The sequence below is a fragment of the Euprymna scolopes genome, chromosome 10, assembly GCF_053919585.1.
Source record: "Euprymna scolopes isolate OS-2025 chromosome 10, ASM5391958v1, whole genome shotgun sequence".
Classification (NCBI taxonomy): Eukaryota; Metazoa; Mollusca; class Cephalopoda; order Sepiida; family Sepiolidae; genus Euprymna; species Euprymna scolopes.
In genome coordinates, this window is record NC_136491.1 from 9,101,495 (window position 1) to 9,122,279 (window position 20,785).

The window sequence follows — 20,785 nt, forward strand, 5'->3', positions numbered from 1 at the left end:
TATATATATATAACAACGTGAGTATTCATATCGTGGGTTTGTATTACTGTACACATAGATTCGAAAAAATAGTCAAAAACAAATATATAAATAAATGTTATCAAAGGCAAGATAAGTTACTTTTCTACCTAACTGGATATATTTTTTGTGTTTTTATTCAATGTAATATATTTATTCAGCTCGAAAAACATACAGTGTTTACCGATGTGTTGGAAAATTCAAGATGGCGTCTCACACCCTCTTTAACACCGTAAGTTTGGGAAAAGGTGTTATAAATAAAAAACTATACAAAATACTATTAAAAACCCGCCGAATATATGTCAACCTATGTCACGGTAACATATATTGAGCGAGTTTTTAACAGTATTTTAACAGGGCACATCGTAAAAACTGACCCATTAATTTTCCTGAAGTAAAAATTATATAGTTTTTAAACTTTTAAAACTGTACATTATAAAAAGAAAACTGTTCGAGTGATTTTTTTTTTTTTACATGGGTGTCACCACTTATCAAGGCCCAGAGGCCACTCAAGGATAAGGGTTAATAGGTATACATTAGTCATTGTGATTTTAGCATAGTAAACAGTGGGAATTTTGTAACTTGGATTACTTGAAAAAGAAAACTGTTCGAATGATTGAAAATGAAAACAAAATAACAATGTAAATATATTGATAAGAAAAAAACAAAAACAAACGAAGTTTCCGTTTCAGGAACCCGAGTTTAATTTTATGTCGTAATCATTCAACTCGTTAGCGGTTTTATTCAGCGATTAGGGATAACCATACGACATATCTAAGTACCAAAGCGATTAAAAAAAATTTTTTTTTTTAAATTAAAACTAAACCTGTTTAGTTTTAATGAACCAATTTTTTTAAAGCCAACACTTTAGTTATTTTGAGAGCCTGCAACTGCACCCGAAAGGTTGATTAGGAAACTCCAAATCCTTTTATGACTCGAAAAAAAGGGCTTTTTATCGGCTTAAATGATAAACTAATGTTAAATATTAGTATTTAATATAATGAGATATCAATCTACACAATTTGCCATCGATTCTGAAATAAAATGAAATCCTGACATTGTGATCATTTTTGCAGGTGTTATGTGCCAAATATTGAAATAAGAATGTTTAAATTCAATTATTGTAATTTAAGTCTTTAATTTTAAAGTCGATTTTATTTATAAAATATCTTTTTAGAAATCAATCTCAAAAACAATCTGAACAATAAATCTCTTTTGTTATGGCTAAGTTTTTGTCAAGGGTAGAAATTATAATAGACAAGTATTCATCCATGATGACATTTTACCGATTTCCTGGTTTACAGGTATTCTTGCTAAATTTCTTCGAAAGAATTGACATAAACAATACTTCAACTAAATACGTATATTTCATGCAATAATGACTTTTGTTTCTTCTGACTTTTCCTAAACTAAACATAAAACATCGGTTAGGGTTAGTTTAACATTCTGTAAAAGTACCTTCCGTTTTTTTTGTTTTTTTTGTACTTCTGCAGAGAAGGTAAAAAACCGATAAAAACTGGATATATTTTTCGTGGTTTTATTCAATTTAACATGTTTATTCAGCTCGAAAAGAATACAGTGTTTACCGATGTGTTGGAAAATTCAAGATGGCGTCTCACACATTCTTTAACACCGTAAGTTTGGGAAAAGGTGTTATAAATAAAAAACTATACAAAATACTATTAAAAACCCGCCGAATATATGTCAACCTATGTCACGGTAACATATATTGAGCGAGTTTTTAACAGTATTTTAACCGGTTTTTTATTTATTACACCTTTTTCCAAACTTACCGTGTTAAAGAGAGAATCGGCCGCCATCTTGAATTTTCCAATACATCGGTAAACACTGTATGCTTTTCGAGCTGAATAAACATGTTAAATTGAATAAAAACACGAAAAATATATCCAGTTTGGTAGAAAAGTAATTTATCTTGCCTTTGATAACATTTATTTATTATATATTTGTTTTTTGGCAACTTATTCGAATCTATGTGTACAGTAATACAAACCCGAAATGAATTTAAGACCACGAGTGAAATGAGAAAATGAAGAAAATCACATTTACTGTGTGTGTTTACTGTTTATGTAAGTCAGCGGGTTTGGTTGCCATAACAACGTGACGGTAGTGAACGTGTGTGTGTGCGTGTGTGCGCGTATTTCGTGTAGTTTAGTTTCGTATAATAGTTTCGTATTTTTTAAATTTGTAAATAACAAGTTATTAAAAAATTAAACCCTTCCAAGATGGACAATAAATAAAGCCATAATATTTTATGGTAAAGGTAAGAGCGTAGAAACGATTGTTTTTTAGGAGATGTGATTATTGGATTAACCAATCAGAAATCATCTGTGGCACACACATCTCTGTTTTTATAGATATATATAGAATAGATAGATATAGATAGATAGAAGATAGATAGATAGATAGATAGATAGATAGAAGATAGATAGATAGATATAGATAGATAGATAGATATAGATAGATAGATAGAGATAGATAGATAGATATAGATATAGATAGATAGATAGATAGATATAGATATGTTAAATAGATTTTGTAAATAGTACAGTTGAAATGATTAGAATATTTCCAATATGTAATAAGGTCGAGGTAATTAGTTAAAGAGATTTAATATAATGTGATATGCAAATGAGCATAAGTCATTCGATATGGGGGTGGTTTGTAGAATAGTATATAAAGAAATTAGGCAAAGATTCTTATGTCTCCTATAACAGAAACATCCTAAAATGGGTTCTAATGTTTCTCTACCAGGAGAGATCTACCCTCTTACCTCCTTTATATTTCGTTGATGATGGAGAACTGTACACACAGACAGAAACACACGAACCCTATTACTTTATAAAAATATAGATGCAGGGAAAGTGAATGCTCATTGTGAATCCTTTAAATTAAAAGACCCCAAAGAGGATATGTTAAAAAGTCTAATCTTTGTGCAAGGTTTAACAGCCTCTAAAGATAAGGATATTCGTTCAAGGATATTATCCATTATGAACCAAGACACAGAAATAACGTTACAAAAAGTTACGGAAGAGTGTCAGAAACTGTTAAATTTAAAGCAGGACAATACAAGCATCGAAGGAAAAAATTTTGAAGAAAAAAAAATGGAAAGGGTGATGAAATGTGCACACGAAAAATCCTGTAAGACATGTGGGGGAAAAACCACTTCACTAAAGAGTGTTACTTTAAATACAAAATATGTAACAAATGTAATAAAAAAGGCCATAAATCAACGGTATGCAGGAAAGGAAAATACCGAACAGCAGAAATAAAGACCATTGGTTCTAAAAATGAGTCTAGGTGTGATAAAAGAAAATATATTAAAATTAAAATTGATGGCTGTAATGTGAACTGTCTTCTAGATACGGGAAGCGACATAAGTATAATTGACGAAGTAACTTGGAAGAAAATTGTGTTTCCAAAGTTACAAAATAAAAAAAAAATTGCCAGAAGTGTGTCTGGAAATAAACTAAAATTTAAGGGTGAATTTTTTACCAATGTGTCTCTAAAGGAGAATGCTGTGAAAACCAAGTTATATGTCGTACCGGGGAAAAATTCTAATTTGTTCGGTATAGACTTAATGATTCTTTTTAATTTATGGGGAAAACCCATAAGCTCATTTTGCAATAAAGTAAGTCTGGCGGGTTTAGAAAATTCTAAACTACCAGGAAAGTTTATTGACGAATTAAAAAAAGACTTTAAAGAGGTATTCTCTGAAGGTTTGGGTTGCTGCACGAAAACGGAGGTGAAATTTGAACTAAAGGACGAAGCTAAACCAGTTTTCAAACCCAAAAGAAAGGTTCCATATTCAGCATTAGAAACTATAGAGAAAGAATTAAAGAGACTTCAAGATATTGGAGTAATAGAAAAAGTGGATTACTCTGAATGGGCTTCACCCACGGTTTACGTTAAGAAGAAAAATAATAAAATCAGGGTATGCGCGGACTTTTCGGCAGGTCTAAATGATTGTCTCAAAGAGCATAACTACCCACTTCCTACCCCAGAGGAAATTTTTTCGAAGTTAAGCGGAGGAAAATTTTTTACAAAAATTGATTTGTCTGAAGCGTATTGGCAAGTAAAAGTCCAGGAAGATTGTGCTAAGTACCTGACATTAAATACCCATAAAAGACTATTTTCACTAAAACGTTTGCCTTTTGGTTTAAAAGTAGCCCCAAATTTGTTCCATCAAATTATGGATACAATGCTAGCAGGTTTGGATTTTGCTATGGCTTATCTAGATGACATCCTTATAAGAAGTAAAAATGTGGAAGAGCATAAAATCCACATTGGCAAAGTATTCGAGAGAATATCAAACTATGGATTGAAAGTGGCTCTCGAAAAATTTAATTTTGGGATGGACAAAATTGAATATTTGGGACAAGTGATTGATCGAAATGGTAGAAAACCTAATCCTAATAGGACTGAAGCAATCAAAAACATGCCTAGACCAGAAAATATAGTGCAGCTACAGTCATTTTTGGGACTAGCAAATTATTATAATTCTTATATCCCAAAGATGCATGAACTAAGAGCACCTTTAAACGAATTATTGAAAAAGAATAAAAAATGGCTCTGGACAAAAGAATGTGATGAAGCATTCCTAAAGATTAAAAAAATGTCTGTTATCGGATTTAGCACTAGATCACTACGATCCGAAAAAAAAATTAATTGTAGCAGCAGATGCGAGCGAATACGGTTTAGGTACTGTGCTACTACACAGACTCAAAGATGGATCGACTAAACCAATTATTCATGCCTCAAGGGTTTTGCTACCCGCAGAAAAAAATTATAGTCAGATAGAAAAAGAAGGTCTGGCAATTGTATACGCCATGAGGAAATTTCATAGGTTCATCCATGGAAGATTTTTTATATTGGAAACGGACCACAAACCTTTGTTATCTCTTTTGGTTCCAAAAAAGGAGTTCCTACTCATACGGCTAATAGGTTACAAAGATGGAGCATGATTCTGTTAAACTACAATTTTAAAATGAAACACCTAGCATCCAGCAAAATTGCACACGCAGATGGGTTGTCCAGGTTGATCCCAAATAAAACTGAATTACTTGAAGAAACTGTTATAGCTGCACTAAAAGAAGAAAATGAACTAACAGATATATTAATAAATACTGTTAGGGAACTTCCAGTAACACTTGAGGAAATAAAGAAAGCAGCAAGAACAGATGAATACATTAACAAGATAAAAAAACAAGTGGGAAAAAAAGAAAAAAGAGGAAAGGATTAACCGTTTTTCCATTTTCAAAGTGCGATGAAACTCTAATGTACGCAGATAGAGTGGTAATACCTCAAGTATTACAGAAGAGAATTTTAAAAGAATTCCACATGGGACATCCTGGAATCTCCAGAATGAAAGCACTAATGAGAGCATATACGTACTGGCCTGGAATGGATTAGGACATAGAAAAAATGATAAAATTATGTAAGGGTTGCCAACTAGCAGCAAAAGCGCCGCCCATTAAGACGCAACCTTGGCCTAAAACAGATATACCATTGACGCGGATCCATATAGATTACGCAGGACCTCTAAAAGGATATTATTACCTGGTAATAGTAGATAGCATGTCGAAATGGCCAGAAATTTTTAAATTCAAACATCCTACAGCGGCAAACACAATAAAGGCGTTGGACGAGGTATTTGGGCGTTTTGGCGTACCAAAAACAATTGTTAGTGATAATGGCACCATGTTCAAAGGTCAAGAATTTAAGATCTACTGTGAGTCAATGGCCATAGAGCATGTCACAACACCAACTTATAGCCCTCGATCTAACGGACAAGCTGAAAGATTTGTCGATACTTTTAAACGAGCGTTAAAAAAGAACGATAACATCGACACGGAAGAAAAAAGTCTTCAGAAATTTTAAGCAGTATACAGGATAACGCCTAATCCGAATACAAATGCAAATTTATCCCCAGCGGAAATAATGTTTGCCAGAAAAGTGCGCTCTGTGTTCGACCGGTTAATTCCGAGTAAAAAAGTAAAAAAAAGTGTAAAAGATAATGGACGATACAAGATATACAAGGACGGGGATAAAGTTTTTTTCAACAATAATAATCTACGATATAACAGTTTGGGAAGAAGGCATAATCTCAAAAAGAATTGGAAGAATGGTCTACATTATAAAAGGTCAGACATTTTCCCACAAAAAACATATAACCAACTCAGACCCCGATATATTGAAATAGTTAAAAACAATGAAGTACCGATGGAAGTACTGTATGACATTTTTCACATAGAGCCTCCAAAAAAGGAAGCACCAGTAACTGAAAATACAAGTCGCTCTCCAAAATCCAAAAATTCGCAAACGCAAATTTTAAGGAGAAGTGAAAGAAAAAGAAAAAGAACTGAATTTTTTGGACAAAGTCAAAAAAGAAAAAAATGGTGAAGCGAAATTCTAGGGAAGAATTTAACTTGGGAGGAAGGTGATATAATGGACTGATCCAACACCCCTCAAATGAATGGACTGTTACGTCTATAAAAAGACAAGCAAACTCTCCTCACGTGGGAGACAGAATTTAGTACTAAGCTGTCAATGAACGCTTAGAAATGTGTGTATCTTTTTACCTAAATAAACCCTTTCTGTACAACCCCAGTAATGACTTGTTATTCATAATAATCTACGATATAACAGTTTGTCAATCCAATATGAGATAGCTTCTTTTCCTAGGTTGTGTGAGATATTGCTATATAGGCTGCTAACAATGTTGCTAGTATTGTCCCATCGTCTAATGTTTTTGGTAGGAAACTAAGGAAGTGTGTGTCATCTCTAACATAGCTTCTGGCTAGATTGGTGAAGGGCTGTAATTTTTTTTTATTACGTTTTCACCCCAAACAAGGCACATTGTAACTTTGGTATAGGGGGCTGCTATCAAGGCCAGCAACTACTGGAGCACTATGTAGGGATTTGGGCAGCAAGATGTCGGTTCACGTTACACTTGAACTTCTGCATGTCAGTAGAGTTGGGGAAGCAGGGACCTGGAATGGAACTCTAGAGTCTAGCGGTTCTGGGGAAGAAACTACTGGAGTAAAAGGCTCTCTTGCATCTAGAGATCTCTACTGTGAAGGGGTGGGATTTAGCTGCTTGTCCGGTTTGTCGGGGGTATTTACGTCGTGAGGGCACAAGTTTCTGCAGTTCGTCAGAGCATTCACCATTAAAATACTTGTAGAACAGGCATAGGGATGCAACGTTTCGTCGATGGGACAGAGACTGAAGCTTAGATTCCAATTCAGGGCCTATCAGATTGGCGACTCTCTTTTGAATCTTGTCTAGGAGCGAGAGACTAGAAGCAGATGCACCAGACGAAATGTGACAGCAATACTCACATACATGGACGAATGGTGGCCTTATAGAGGTACAGGATACTTTCAGGTGTCAGTAGTTTTCTAGCATGGTAGAGAAAACCTACCTTCTTCGCAGCGGCCCGGGCAATGTTTTCAATGTAATTGTTCCAACTCATGTTTCAGGTTGCTGTCTGCTTGATGGGCATGCTGGTCCTTCTACTATAGGTCTGAATGTGAGGTCAATGGGTTTAGAGTGCTTATGTCTTTTGACTTTTGTATGTGTATGGCATGTCTTACCTGGTTAGATTTGTGTAGTTTAGGTAGTCCATAGAAGATGTTTGTTTTTGTTGTGAAGTTTGTAAGTTTTTTCTTTTTTAGTTAATGTTCTTTTGTATGTTGCGCAGGGTTTTGTTATTTTAGATATAGTTTTATATATATATATGTGTGTGTATATATATGTATATATATACATATATGTATATATATATATATATATATGGTTGTGTATGTATATATATATAAATACACATATATATGTTATTTTAGATATGGTTGTGTATATATATATACGTATATATATATATGGTTGTGTGTATATATATAACCACACACACACACACACACACACACACACACACACACACATATATATATATATATATATATATATATATATATATATATATATCCATTAGACTTTCAGAGACCAAAAGAAAAACTGGCGAATAGTATTTAAGTAGGTGCTGGTCATCAGAGATTAACAAAAAAGAAAATCTACAAAAAAGCTTGTATCACGACAGGCGCCAAGATGTCAAAATATGCTATGATGAAACAAACACAGAAGAGAACAAAGAAAGTGCAAAGGCAAAACGTCTCTTTTACCGGATGTTGAAGATCCTTTGTTTTATTTCCTTTTTTCTAGAATCACTTTCAACTTTTATGAATATTTGTTTCACTTCTTGATTTCAATGGTGAAATAGTAATAGACGAATTCTTACCCCGAAATCCGTTCTTTCCAATGTGTATTTTACGCTGCTCTTGTATTAAGCTCACTTTTATTGTCATCTGGTCGATTGGTTTGACAATCACAAAAAATATAAAAAAAAAATATTCACACCTTCCCGATTACTTCAGCCACATTAAATAAAAAAAAAACTATTATAATGGAGCTTCGGTGTTCATGAGAAATGATGATGTATTCTAATATATTATGCTACATATGAGTTAATCTTGACAAACTCTCACGAAAAACACACGACTAACTACAGCTACTATATATGATTTCCTCCACTCTATTTGTGCCTAAATCTAATCGCAGATTCTATAAACAAAGCTTTTTTAACAAAAACCAAGACTTCCAAGAATAGGTTGAAAGCAACAAGTCTTCGTTTTTGATAAAACAATATTTGAATGCTCAATTATGAAATATGATACTTTTGTAGCTTACTGTTTAAGTCATCTTTTTTTGGCTCAATATTTATTGGTATATGAACGATTACTGAATTATATAAACCCAGTAAAATTCGGAATACCATAAATAAGACTATATATATATATATATATATATATATATATATATATATATATATATATATATATATATATACTGGCATGAGTGCTCGGCGTTGCCCGGGTATTTGAAGGTGTATGTTGAGCAAAAAAAAAAAAAGCGATCAATTTTTTAAAATTTGACCCTTATTATGACCCCTTAACATTTATTGTTTTAGGCTCAAATCAAGTTATTAAGTAAGATTGATGTCCAAGAAACCTATATCTAAAATTTCAAGTGTTTAGACCCCAAATCTTTGAACTTTGACCGTTTAATCGCCAAATTTCTGGGCGAAAACAGATCACATCAATTTCCCCAAATCTCAGTATTGACAGAGTTATGTCGTTGGGAAATGTACACACACAGACACACATACACACAGACAGACAGATACAGAGACAGACAGATACAGAGACATGTTCACTTTTATAGATATACTAGCATGGGTGCCCGGCGTTGCTCGGGTATTTAGAGGTGCATGTTGAGCAAAAAAAGCGGTCAATTTTTTAACTTTGACCCCTATTATGACCCCTTAACATTTATTGTTTTGGGCTCAAATCAAGTTATTAAGTTCGATAAACGTAAAAGGAACTTATATCTAAAATTTCAAGTGGTTAGACCCAAAATTATCGGAGGGGTTTGGTAGAGTTCTAAAAGGTCAAATCGTTGAACTTTGATTCCTTAATAGACAAATTTCTGGTCGAAAACCGATCACATCTATTTTCTCAAATCTCAGTACCCTGTATATCAAACCTCGAGTCTGTAGACTTAAAATTGGCAGAGTTATTGCGTATGGAAATGTACACACATGGACACACAGACACACATATACACAGACACGTTCACTTTTATAGATATATAGATAGATAGACTAATAGGTTAAACACAAATACATACGTATACATAAATATATATGGAAACAATTTTTTGTTTACTGTAAAGATTTTTCGCAAATATCATGCAAGTATGAATGATGTAGAATATCTTCATGAATATAATTACACGTAATAGTTAACTCTAGATGATCATCCCATAAGAAAACCGAAAAAACTAAGAGGGAATTGATTAAAATGAATGTTTAAAAGAATATGAAAATTAGCTAGTGAATGCATTTCCACCACCTATATATAAGTAAATTGTATTTTCTTTTAAAATAAATAAAAAAGAGGGGTTTTAATATGAATATCAATAAACACAAAAGAAAAACGAATTTATAGGAGTATATATATATATATATATATATATATATATATATATATATATATATATATAGGAGTATATATATATATAGGAGCATATATATACACACACATATACATATATATATATATATATATATATATATAAGAAACAAGTTTCTTAAAGGGACTGACATTATTATTTACTCTAATATAATTATTAAATACCTAGAGACACTAGTGCTTCATCCTTTTGGGAATCATCACACACACGCGCGCGCACACACACACACACACATATATATATGTGTGTGTGTGTGTGTGTGTGATGATTCCCAAAAGGATGAAGCACTAGTGTCTCTAGGTATTTAATAATTATATTAGAGTATATAATAATGTCAGTCCCTTTAAGAAACTTGTTTCTTATCGCTGAGCACTTTCAATTGTAATAAAGTCGATAAACTTAGCTTATACGCGCAGATCGTCATATAATGATTAGATCACTCTGACTGCCATTAAAAACATTTAATAAGAATTAATGTTTTAATAGTAAATAATGTCGTAAATAATCTCACCCGCTACTTAATTGGCTGAAAATGCGAAGCTCGTTGTTTGTTTGTTTACGAACAGGCGATTTGAGCACTATAAAAGTGGTGACGGGTGTCTATTTAAATAGACATTCCGAGGAGTTATTTACGGGTGTCGATTCCATGGTCGAGTGGGAGAACTGCCGACTGTCAACACGACGATTCTAGGTTCAATCCTCGGCTTGGGAGAGATGCTAGTCTAGCGGCACTGATGAGTTGTGATACAACGAAACAGGACTGTATGTCGATGACTACAAATATATATATATATATATATATATATATATATATATATATATATGCGTGATTGTGTCTGTGTGGGCGTTACTCTCTAACATGTAGTGATCATTATTGATTTAACAAAAATTGATAATCCCATTTTTTCAAGGTTTCTATGTATATTGATGCAATGAAATGAATGTATACAGAATATGATTAGCAAGTGTAAACCGTAGATACGTACGAGTATGGAAGCCTGTGTCAGATGTTGAAAGATACGCTGAAAGCCTAGAGCTTAAGCATATTCCCTCTTACGACTATAAATACTCAATTAACCATTAATTCCTAGATTGTATAACTCGATTACAGTATCCGAGTCCACTCATCTACTTAAAACACAAATGACCCTTTACATGGATATATATATATATATATATATATATATATATATATATATATATATATATATATATATATCAATGATTTGCTTGAAATGTACTCGGTTTGTATAGACCCATCGTAATAGATTAAAAGCTAATCTTCGTAATTAGGAAGGAACGACAGAGCGTGCCGATGACATGAACTACGTAAGTTGTCTAAAATGGTGTTTTTACAAGTTTTTAAAAGTTAATATCTAAGTAAACGTGACTAAATACGCAGCAATAACATACTTTTGCAGTTGGTATTTTGTAAGTTGGTATGCAAAACAATATTGTGATGAACGCCTTTTGAAAAGTGATGAATAACCAAGCCAGAAATCTTGATATTTGGGACGTGTTGAACAATTATACTACTACTACTACTACTACTACTACTACTACTACTACTACACACACACTTTCTCTCTCTATATATATATATCTATATCTATCTATCTATCTATTTATCTATATATATGCATATATATATTATTTTTAAAACAGTAATCTACGCACACGCGTGTTTCGAGCTAATTACGTAGCTCAACTGTTTCTAGGGATCGAACGTCAGACAATGTTTAACCGTTAGGCCACGAACCCTAGATGATAACAATAACAAATCTCTCTCTCTCTCTCTCTCTCTCTCTCTCTCTCTCTCTCTCTTTGGATGAAACGCAGAATATTCAGTGTAGCTTAATCGCCATATATATTTTATAAATTACTATATATATATATATATATATATATATATATATATATATATATATATATATATATATCAACACGACGGTTCTAGGTTCGATCCTCAGCTTGGGAGAGGTGCTAGTCTAGCGGCACTGATGAGTTGTGATACAACGAAACAGGACTGTATATCGATGACTACAAATATATATATATATATATATATATATATATATATATATATATATATATATATATACATAGTCGTGTGTCTATATTTATCTGTTTTGATAAAGTTGGTATTATCTTTTGGCAAACATAAACATTTATTATTCAGATTGGATAATTTCCATGGATTTTGGAAAGCAAAACAAAGAAATACAAACAGACAGTTTAAGACAAGCAAGTATTTGTCTTCTGTTGGCCAGAGGATTTCAAAACATTTATTCTACGAGATCGACAATAAGAATAAACTATATATAATACGTAAATAAACAAAACATGGCGGTTATTACAATTAGTAATAAACAAAAAAAATGCATGCATAAGCGAAGAAATATATGAAACAGAGGAGATAATTAGTAAAAACATATTAAAAAATATGAATACGAATATACGAAGTATTCCAAATTCGGGCCAGTAGAAAACACCAGCGTTGATATGACGTAACATTCAGTTATGAATAATGTGCATTTATGTATATATACTGACAGGCCACCTGGCGTAGCCCGGTCGTAAAATACGCATAAATATTATATTTTAATTCATACGGAAATTGAGATATGTGCATGCGAGTATTATTTTTTTCCACGTAGTTCACTTACTGTTAAAAATAAAAAATAAAATACCCGGGCTTGGATCGAAACCAAAAACTAAAGACAGAACGATAACTATTAGGCCGGCTTGATACCATCTTAAAAAGTGTTACTTATTTTTAACAGAATTAACTTCACGCATGCGCATTTATGGAACCGTTAGCAAACGGATAAAATCCGGCGACCCACACGTACCAATTTTTCAATTTTGACCCCTTAATATACCATTTTTTTTCTGATGGAAACTGATTAAAATGTTTTCCACATGTCTAAATATACTGTGTACCAAATTTCAAGTATGTAGATAAAAATCTGTTGAATATATAGGTTGAGAAGTATGCTGGCACATATTCTCACGTTTATAGATTTATAGATAATTCTAGTGTTTCTATCAATGAAGGCGTCTTATAAAATTAATTTCACTTCATAATTAATCAATTATAATAAATATGTATTGCTGTTTGTTTGTTCAGTATTTGATTAAATTTCTATAATATAAATCTCATCTATCTGTTTAAATATGTGCATGTATGTATGTATGTATGTATGTATGTCTAAAAATGTCTAAAACTTTCAACAGAGGCGACGGATTTTCATGAGATCAGTATCATTTTGGAGCTCGACTCTGTGTTAGCAGTCTCGTTTAAGTTTCCTCGTCCAATTCTTCGTTGTTGTTCAATATAGCTTTTAGTGCAATAAAATGTATCAGATTTGTTTGGCCCATATTTTTTGCTCACGAGTATATATATATATATATATATATATATATATATATATATATATATAGTTAGGAGCCTTGACTGCCGTACAAACGGTCGGGTTTCAATCCTGGCTTGAGGTAGTTGCCTGTCTAGCCGCACTGATGAGCTGTGAAACAGCGAAACAGTACTGTATGTGGATGACTATATATATATATATATATATATATATATATATATATATATATATACATATTAAGTAATGTGATTGATAATTTAAAATTTAAAAATCAAATTATAATTAAATTAAAAATCCGTTTCATAAGAAGGAACAACAACAAAATCAATTATCTGTACGATCGTTTCGGAAAACAATGCTTTTTATTGTGGTAGACATCAAGTTACGAACAATAATTATTACATATAGTTTTTTAATAAGCAAGGTCTCCTCGTCAGCAAATTTTGAAGGGTTTTTATTAAATTTAAAAGACCATAAATAAACCTAGCATTAGAAGTAAGGCAGATGTATCTGAAAAAAAATTGAAATAAAAGGTCTGGATTTAAAATTAATAAGAAAATTAATATGGGTTAGAGATAGAAAAGAAATAGAGTAAAATATAGATTTGAATTTAAATTATAAGTTTGCTTTAAATACAACATTACAAATATATACATGCATATATATGAAGAAATAGACACATATATACATAGATATACAGGTATATATATATATAAAAATAAAGGTACAGAAATTTACCTTTTAATTTTTCGCCTTTTGAAATCAGGAACTATGGTTAAAATACTCATTTAGATGTTTGCTATAGCTTTTTACCTTATTGAATGATGAATTTTAAAAAGGGAGGACGCCTGTGCAATAAATTATTTCCGGTAGCGTACTTTTGATTTAAACTACTAATTTCACTGTTACATACACTCAGCTCTTTAGACTATTGTTCTAATCTCCTTTAAATTATATATATATATATATATATATATATATATATATATATATATATATATATATATATATATATATATATATATATATATATATATATATATATATATATATATATATATATATATATATATATATATATATATATATATATATATATATATATATATATATATATATATATATATATATATATATATATATATATATATATATATATATATATACGGCACAATCACGTTCATATGGCGATTCTCGCAAGATCACAGAAGTTAAGCAACGATGAACCTGCCCAGTATCAGATGGGTGACCATTTGGAAAGTCTAGGCGCTGTATGTATCGCTTCGAATCGTAGAACTTTCCAGATTGGTATCTGGGGGCGCATTAATTCACTGGGAGATATGCCCACCCAGTCTTCGTTAAGTCATGCATCTAGCAAAAAAGAACCCACTGATGTAAAACCTGCGGTCTGCATTATGTTTTGTCTTGTGGCAGCTATTGCACCGACAAAGATTAACAGCTCTTTAGACTATTATTCTAATCTCCTTTAAATTATATATATATATATATATATATATATATATATATATATATATATATATATATACACTACTGAAACTAAAACGTATGAAAGTTCGTTTCTAGTATGCAAATTAATTTGTAAAACAATCTACCGTTTATTTATATACTAGCGTGGATGCCCGGCGTTGCCCAGGTGTTTGCAAGTGTGTATTGAGCAAGAAAAAAGTGGTAGTAGGCAAGCAGACTAGAACCCATACCGCGAAGGAAGAAAAGAACGTGAAAAAACCCCAAAAAACGTTACGTCTTTGCACCTATCGCCAAACCGGAAGTTACGTAGTTTTAAATTAATGCTGTCAATCGAAAAGAGGGGATGACTATCGAAAATATCGCCGAAAAAAGCAACCCCTTCCTGTAGAAATGTACCTAGTTGATGGTGAAGAAATTACTGTTTTTAGCTAATTTTTCGGTATTTGTCGCCCAAAGGGCCGCGTTTCAAAACGATTCCAATCTCGTGAAAATCCGTCGCCTCTGTCGAAATTTTTAGGTAGACATAATACATACATACATACATACATTTAAACAGATAGGTAAGATTTATAGCATATCTTACAAAGGTTTACTATAAAAACGCAAACCCTGAAGATTTGTTTCATGTCGCGATAATATTACCGATAATTGTGACATTGTCAGGTATTTATTTTTATTCGCTAAAAAGATTCATGAATTAGACTTGGAGTTATACCGTGACGATAACCCAGCATTTCAGCCAACATATTACTATACAAACAGGTAATCACACAATTACAACAATTAGGTCTTATGAATATCTTTAACAAAATTAAAATTATTTATATAATAAAATTTACTTTACAGACAAACCCTTCTATAAACTATACAATATATATATATATTTTTTTTTTTTTTATTACATTTTCACCCCAAACAAGGCACATTGCCACTTTAATGTAGGGGGCTACTATCAGGGGAAACATCTACTGGGGTACTATGTAGGGATTAGGGCAGCGAGATGTTGGTTCACGTTGCACTTGAACTTATGCATGTCAGTACAGTTGGGGAAGCAGTGACCTGGAATGGAATTCCAAAGTCTAGCAGTTCTGGGGAAGAAACTACTGGAGTAGAAAGATCTTTTACATCTAGGGATCTCTACAGTGTGGGGGTGGGATTTTGTAGCTTGTCGGGTCTGTCGAGGGTGATCACGTCGTGGGGGCACAAGTGCTTGCAGTTCTTCAGAGCATTCACCATTATAATACTTGTAGAACAGGCAGAGGGATGCAACGTTTCGACGATGGGACAGAGGCTGAAGTTTTGATGCCAGTTTAGGGCCTATCAGATTTGCGACTCTCTTTTGAACCCTGTCAAGGAGCGAGAGACTAGTAGCCGATGCACCGGCCCAAATATGACAGCAATACTCCATACATGGGCGAATAGTGGCCTTATAGAGGTACAGGATACTTTCGGGTGTTAGAAGTTTTCTAGCACGGTAGAGAGGGCCCACCTTCCTCGCAGCGGCCCTGGCAATGCCCTCGATGTAATTGTTCCAGCTCATGTTTCCTGTGAACGTTAGGCCAAGGAGCTTGAAAGACGTACTCTCAGCTAAAGAGTTGTTGGCCATTGCTATAGGTGGTAGAGAAGGTTTCTTGTAATTATTGAATGAAACCAGTTTTGTCTTGGTGGCATTGAACGTTACCATCCATTTTTGTCCCCATTCCACTACTGATTTGAGGTCATCCTCTAGTGTTTCTGCCATTACTTTAGATATATGTTCATTTGTTTTCCTGTCGTGCCTGCTATAGAGTGTGGTGTCATCAGCATATATACCCATCTCAGAGGCAATTTTGTCGGGGAGGTCATTTATAAATATCAGGAACAGCAGAGGTCCAAGGATAGATCCCTGGGGCACTCCCGCATTTATATTATATTGTTTAGACGTACGACCGTCGAGGACAACCTGGATTTTTCTCTTATCTAAGAAGGATTTAATTATGTTAAGTATTCTACCAGTGATACCGTAAGATCTAATCTTCCTGAGGAGACCCTCATGCCATACCCTGTCAAAAGCCTTAGATATATCTAGAGCTACCGCTCTGCCCTCTCCCGCTTTGTCCAGTGAATGGTATATGCGTTCAGAGATTACAGTGAGGATGTCTGCCGTGGAACGGGCTTGTCTAAATCCATATTGATGGTCGGTCAGAAGTTTAGCATCTGTAAGGTGCTGGACTAGAGCATGGTTAATTAAGGTCTCAAATATTTTGGCGAAAAGTGGGAGGAGGCTAATAGGGCGATAATTTAATGGGTCAGTTCTTTCGCCAGAATTCTTGAATACTGGTACCACAGAAGCAGTTTTCCAACAGCTCGGAAAGCAAGATTCATTAAGGCATTTGTTTGTATGAAAATACTTTAATATAGAATAATCTATATATGACGACCCTATCCACTGGTAGTATTAAAAAAAAACGTACCTAACAAGCGCTATAGAATTTCAAATCCATCGTAAAACCTAAATATTTAAAATTGCGTCCTTACGATGATATAGCACCGGAAGTTGATTGAAGGAACGAATTTACTATATCCACAATCATCTCTCAGAATAAATTATAAGATGAATAGAAGAGATATCGTTTGGTTTTTCTTTTCCTATTTTCATTCGACTGTCAGAGAAACAGGAAATGACTTGACATCGAATAACAGTTGAATGATCATCAAAATCCTTGGGTTGAAGTCATTTAGATCACTATCACCCAAAACGAGTTTGTGAACTTAAAAAAAATCTCTTTCGAGAGAAATACTAAGTGTGAGCGACCTGAGTATCCAACGCCATTTATATCTGTATAAATATGGTAGATTATGGATACGTTTTAACTCGGAACTTGTACAGAATATGTGACCGGTCTGTTTTATTCAAAGAAAAAAGTACCAAGAGCTTTGTATAGCGTTTTGTCTGCTATTCTAATATACAGTCTTTCTTACTCTCTAGTCTTACACTGGAATCATTCTGAGATATGGTAAGGACTACAAACCAAGAATATCACAACAAACGTATACATGCATCTCTCTCTCTCTCTCTCTCTCTCTCTCTCTCTCTCTCTCTCTCTCTGCTCACATCTACAAATGCCTTCCTTGTAATAAGTTGTTCCTGGACAACCAACTGGGCACACAAACAGAAACTAACATCCCACGTTACTTCTCAATGAAATGGTAAAACATGAAAGATAAGAATTCATGAAAATCTAAGATTCACTCTAATTATAAAACATATAGTTAAATATAAAAATATAAGTTTTCAAACATTTTCCTCAAATGGAATAAACAAACATACACTTTTGCCTGCCTTACTGGTTATACACGCATTCTTGAAATCACATTTTCCCTATTGCTTGCAAACGGGAAAAAGAAGTGCATAAAAAGGTGATATTAAACATTAATCGATATTTCTACGGCTGCTTAAGCATATCCTATCTTGAGTATCACTTTCACAACGCTTTTTTTTACAAGGTGGTCACCACTTATGAAGGCCCGGAAGCCACTCAGGGGTAAGGGTTATTGTAAGTACAGTACGTTAGTGTGGATATTTAATAAAGTGTCTACTTAAGGGGGCGGTTCATCAGGAATTTGTTTACGTGTGACTTGAAGACATCCAAGTTGTAGTCAGGAGGGAAGCAGGCAGAGTGAACAGAGTTCCACAGGCATGTAGTTCTAAGAAAGAAGCTTTGTTCATGGAATCTACGTTTTGATTTAGGCATAGATAAAGAGTGGGGAAAGTTTTTGACAGTGGATTCAGCTAGACGGGTATTTTTCGTAAAAGATTGGCGAGGGGGACCAGAGACTGGAGTTCAGACGAGCACCTGACTTTCTTCTGATGTATCTTGTAAACCTTGGTAATGTTTCTGCCGAACTCGGGCATCTGTACGGAACGAGAGCATGCTAAGTAAACAAAGGGTTCCATTCGAAATTCCGTCCAGATTCCCGAGTTCAACAGAAACATTTCGAGTTCGACAAAATACATCTGAAGAAGGCCGGAGGTAACATCGACCGAAATATTGTGAAAACAACACCCAAGATGAGAGCAGTGGTTCGAAAAATCCGAATAATAAAAAAAATGAATTTATTTGTGTTCTGTTTGTAGTTTATTTGCGGACGGTTTTCCTTTTTCAGCGTAATCTACAACGACAACAAAAAGCACTTTACACTAAAAATGACACAGTGAAAAGCAATCACTTCGAGTCTGGTTGTAAACATAGGACACAGTTGGCTCCGTATTTAACAATGTTACGTGTTGCCCTTATAGTTTATTGCATTCTTTTGGCATTCAGGGGGAATGCAAATAAACACCCAACCTACGAGATATCTTCCCTAAGTTTCCAGACTTTTTTTTGCACATGCATTTAAAATTGCCGAAGACGCTTCAAAATTCAATATTTTATTGCCATACATTTTATGAGATGGCGGACTAATTTTTATGATTTCAGGTTCAAATGAACAGCGACAGCAGGAATTGGAATACACCCTACTAAAGCTTGATTGTCATAGCTGGTGAATTTCGAAAATGCAATATGGACGTGAAGGAATTTTGGAAGGTCGATATTCAATAAAATTATGCTTTAAACTTGGAAAAAATGCCACAGAGACATATGTAATGCTTAAAACTTCGTTTGGCCCATCTTAAATGAATCGAGATTATTTTCTGAGCGGCATAAGAGATTCAAAGAAGGCATGAATTCTATGAGGTACGATTAAAGATGCGGGAGGAGTAAGGAAGTTAAAACACGATTGGCCAAATAAAGAATTTCATAGATAAGAAATGTCATCCGTCTATAGAGACAATAATTGCACAGTTTGATGTCAGTGTGGGAACTGTACCCACAATTATTCGCGAGGAACTGAAGATGCGGAAGATTTGCGAAAATGCAGCAGTTCACAACTCCATCTTTGTCACAGACTATTTGACGAAGATGGGCATCAGGACAGTTTCTCATCCTCCCTATACTCCAGACCTTGCTCCCTGTGACTTTTGGGTATTCCCTAAACTCAAGAAAAAACTTGTAGGCTGTTGTAATGAGGCAATCGAGGAGACGAAAGAGGCTGTGACGAGTCATTGACACGCTCACACAAAAGGACGCCCATGGGGCCTTTCAGAACTTATTGTAACAGTACAACAAGTGCATTACAACCGGAAGAGGATTACAACCGGAAGAGGATTACAACCGGAAGAGGATTCCAATCGGAAGAAGGTCGTGTGTGTACTTTCAATAAAAGTGGCCACACGAAAAAAGTCTGGAAACTTATTGAAGGCACCACGTATCCTGCCTATTTACCTTTTTAAAACATCACTCGATCTTTACAGTTTGATTTTCTTAGTGGGGAATTCGTAAGGTAATTGCTAATTATTAATCTCTAATACATAGGAAATCCGGCGAATGAGTTTGGCTGTGTGTGGCGAAATTGAGTACAATGGAAAATTGTGTGTGCATTCAATAAAACTGTGAGCAACGATTGTCGAATGCTATTCAACATGTTTTAATAATAGCCATCCAATGAGATGCATTTATTTAATGGGCTGTGCTGAGTGAGGTCTTTAAACGAGGTCAAATCACTTATTATCTGCTTGATAATCCTTTCTGATACGGTTTTGCTTTTTAATAACTATTTTCATTCTAGCATTCTAATCTCGACAGAAACAATATGATTCTGATGTCAACAGCACGACCACGTCGAAGAGATAGTTACTATTATCTTCGTAATTTTTACTATTCTCGAAATTATTTGATGATCACCATTCGTATCATAATTTATACTACATGTATTAC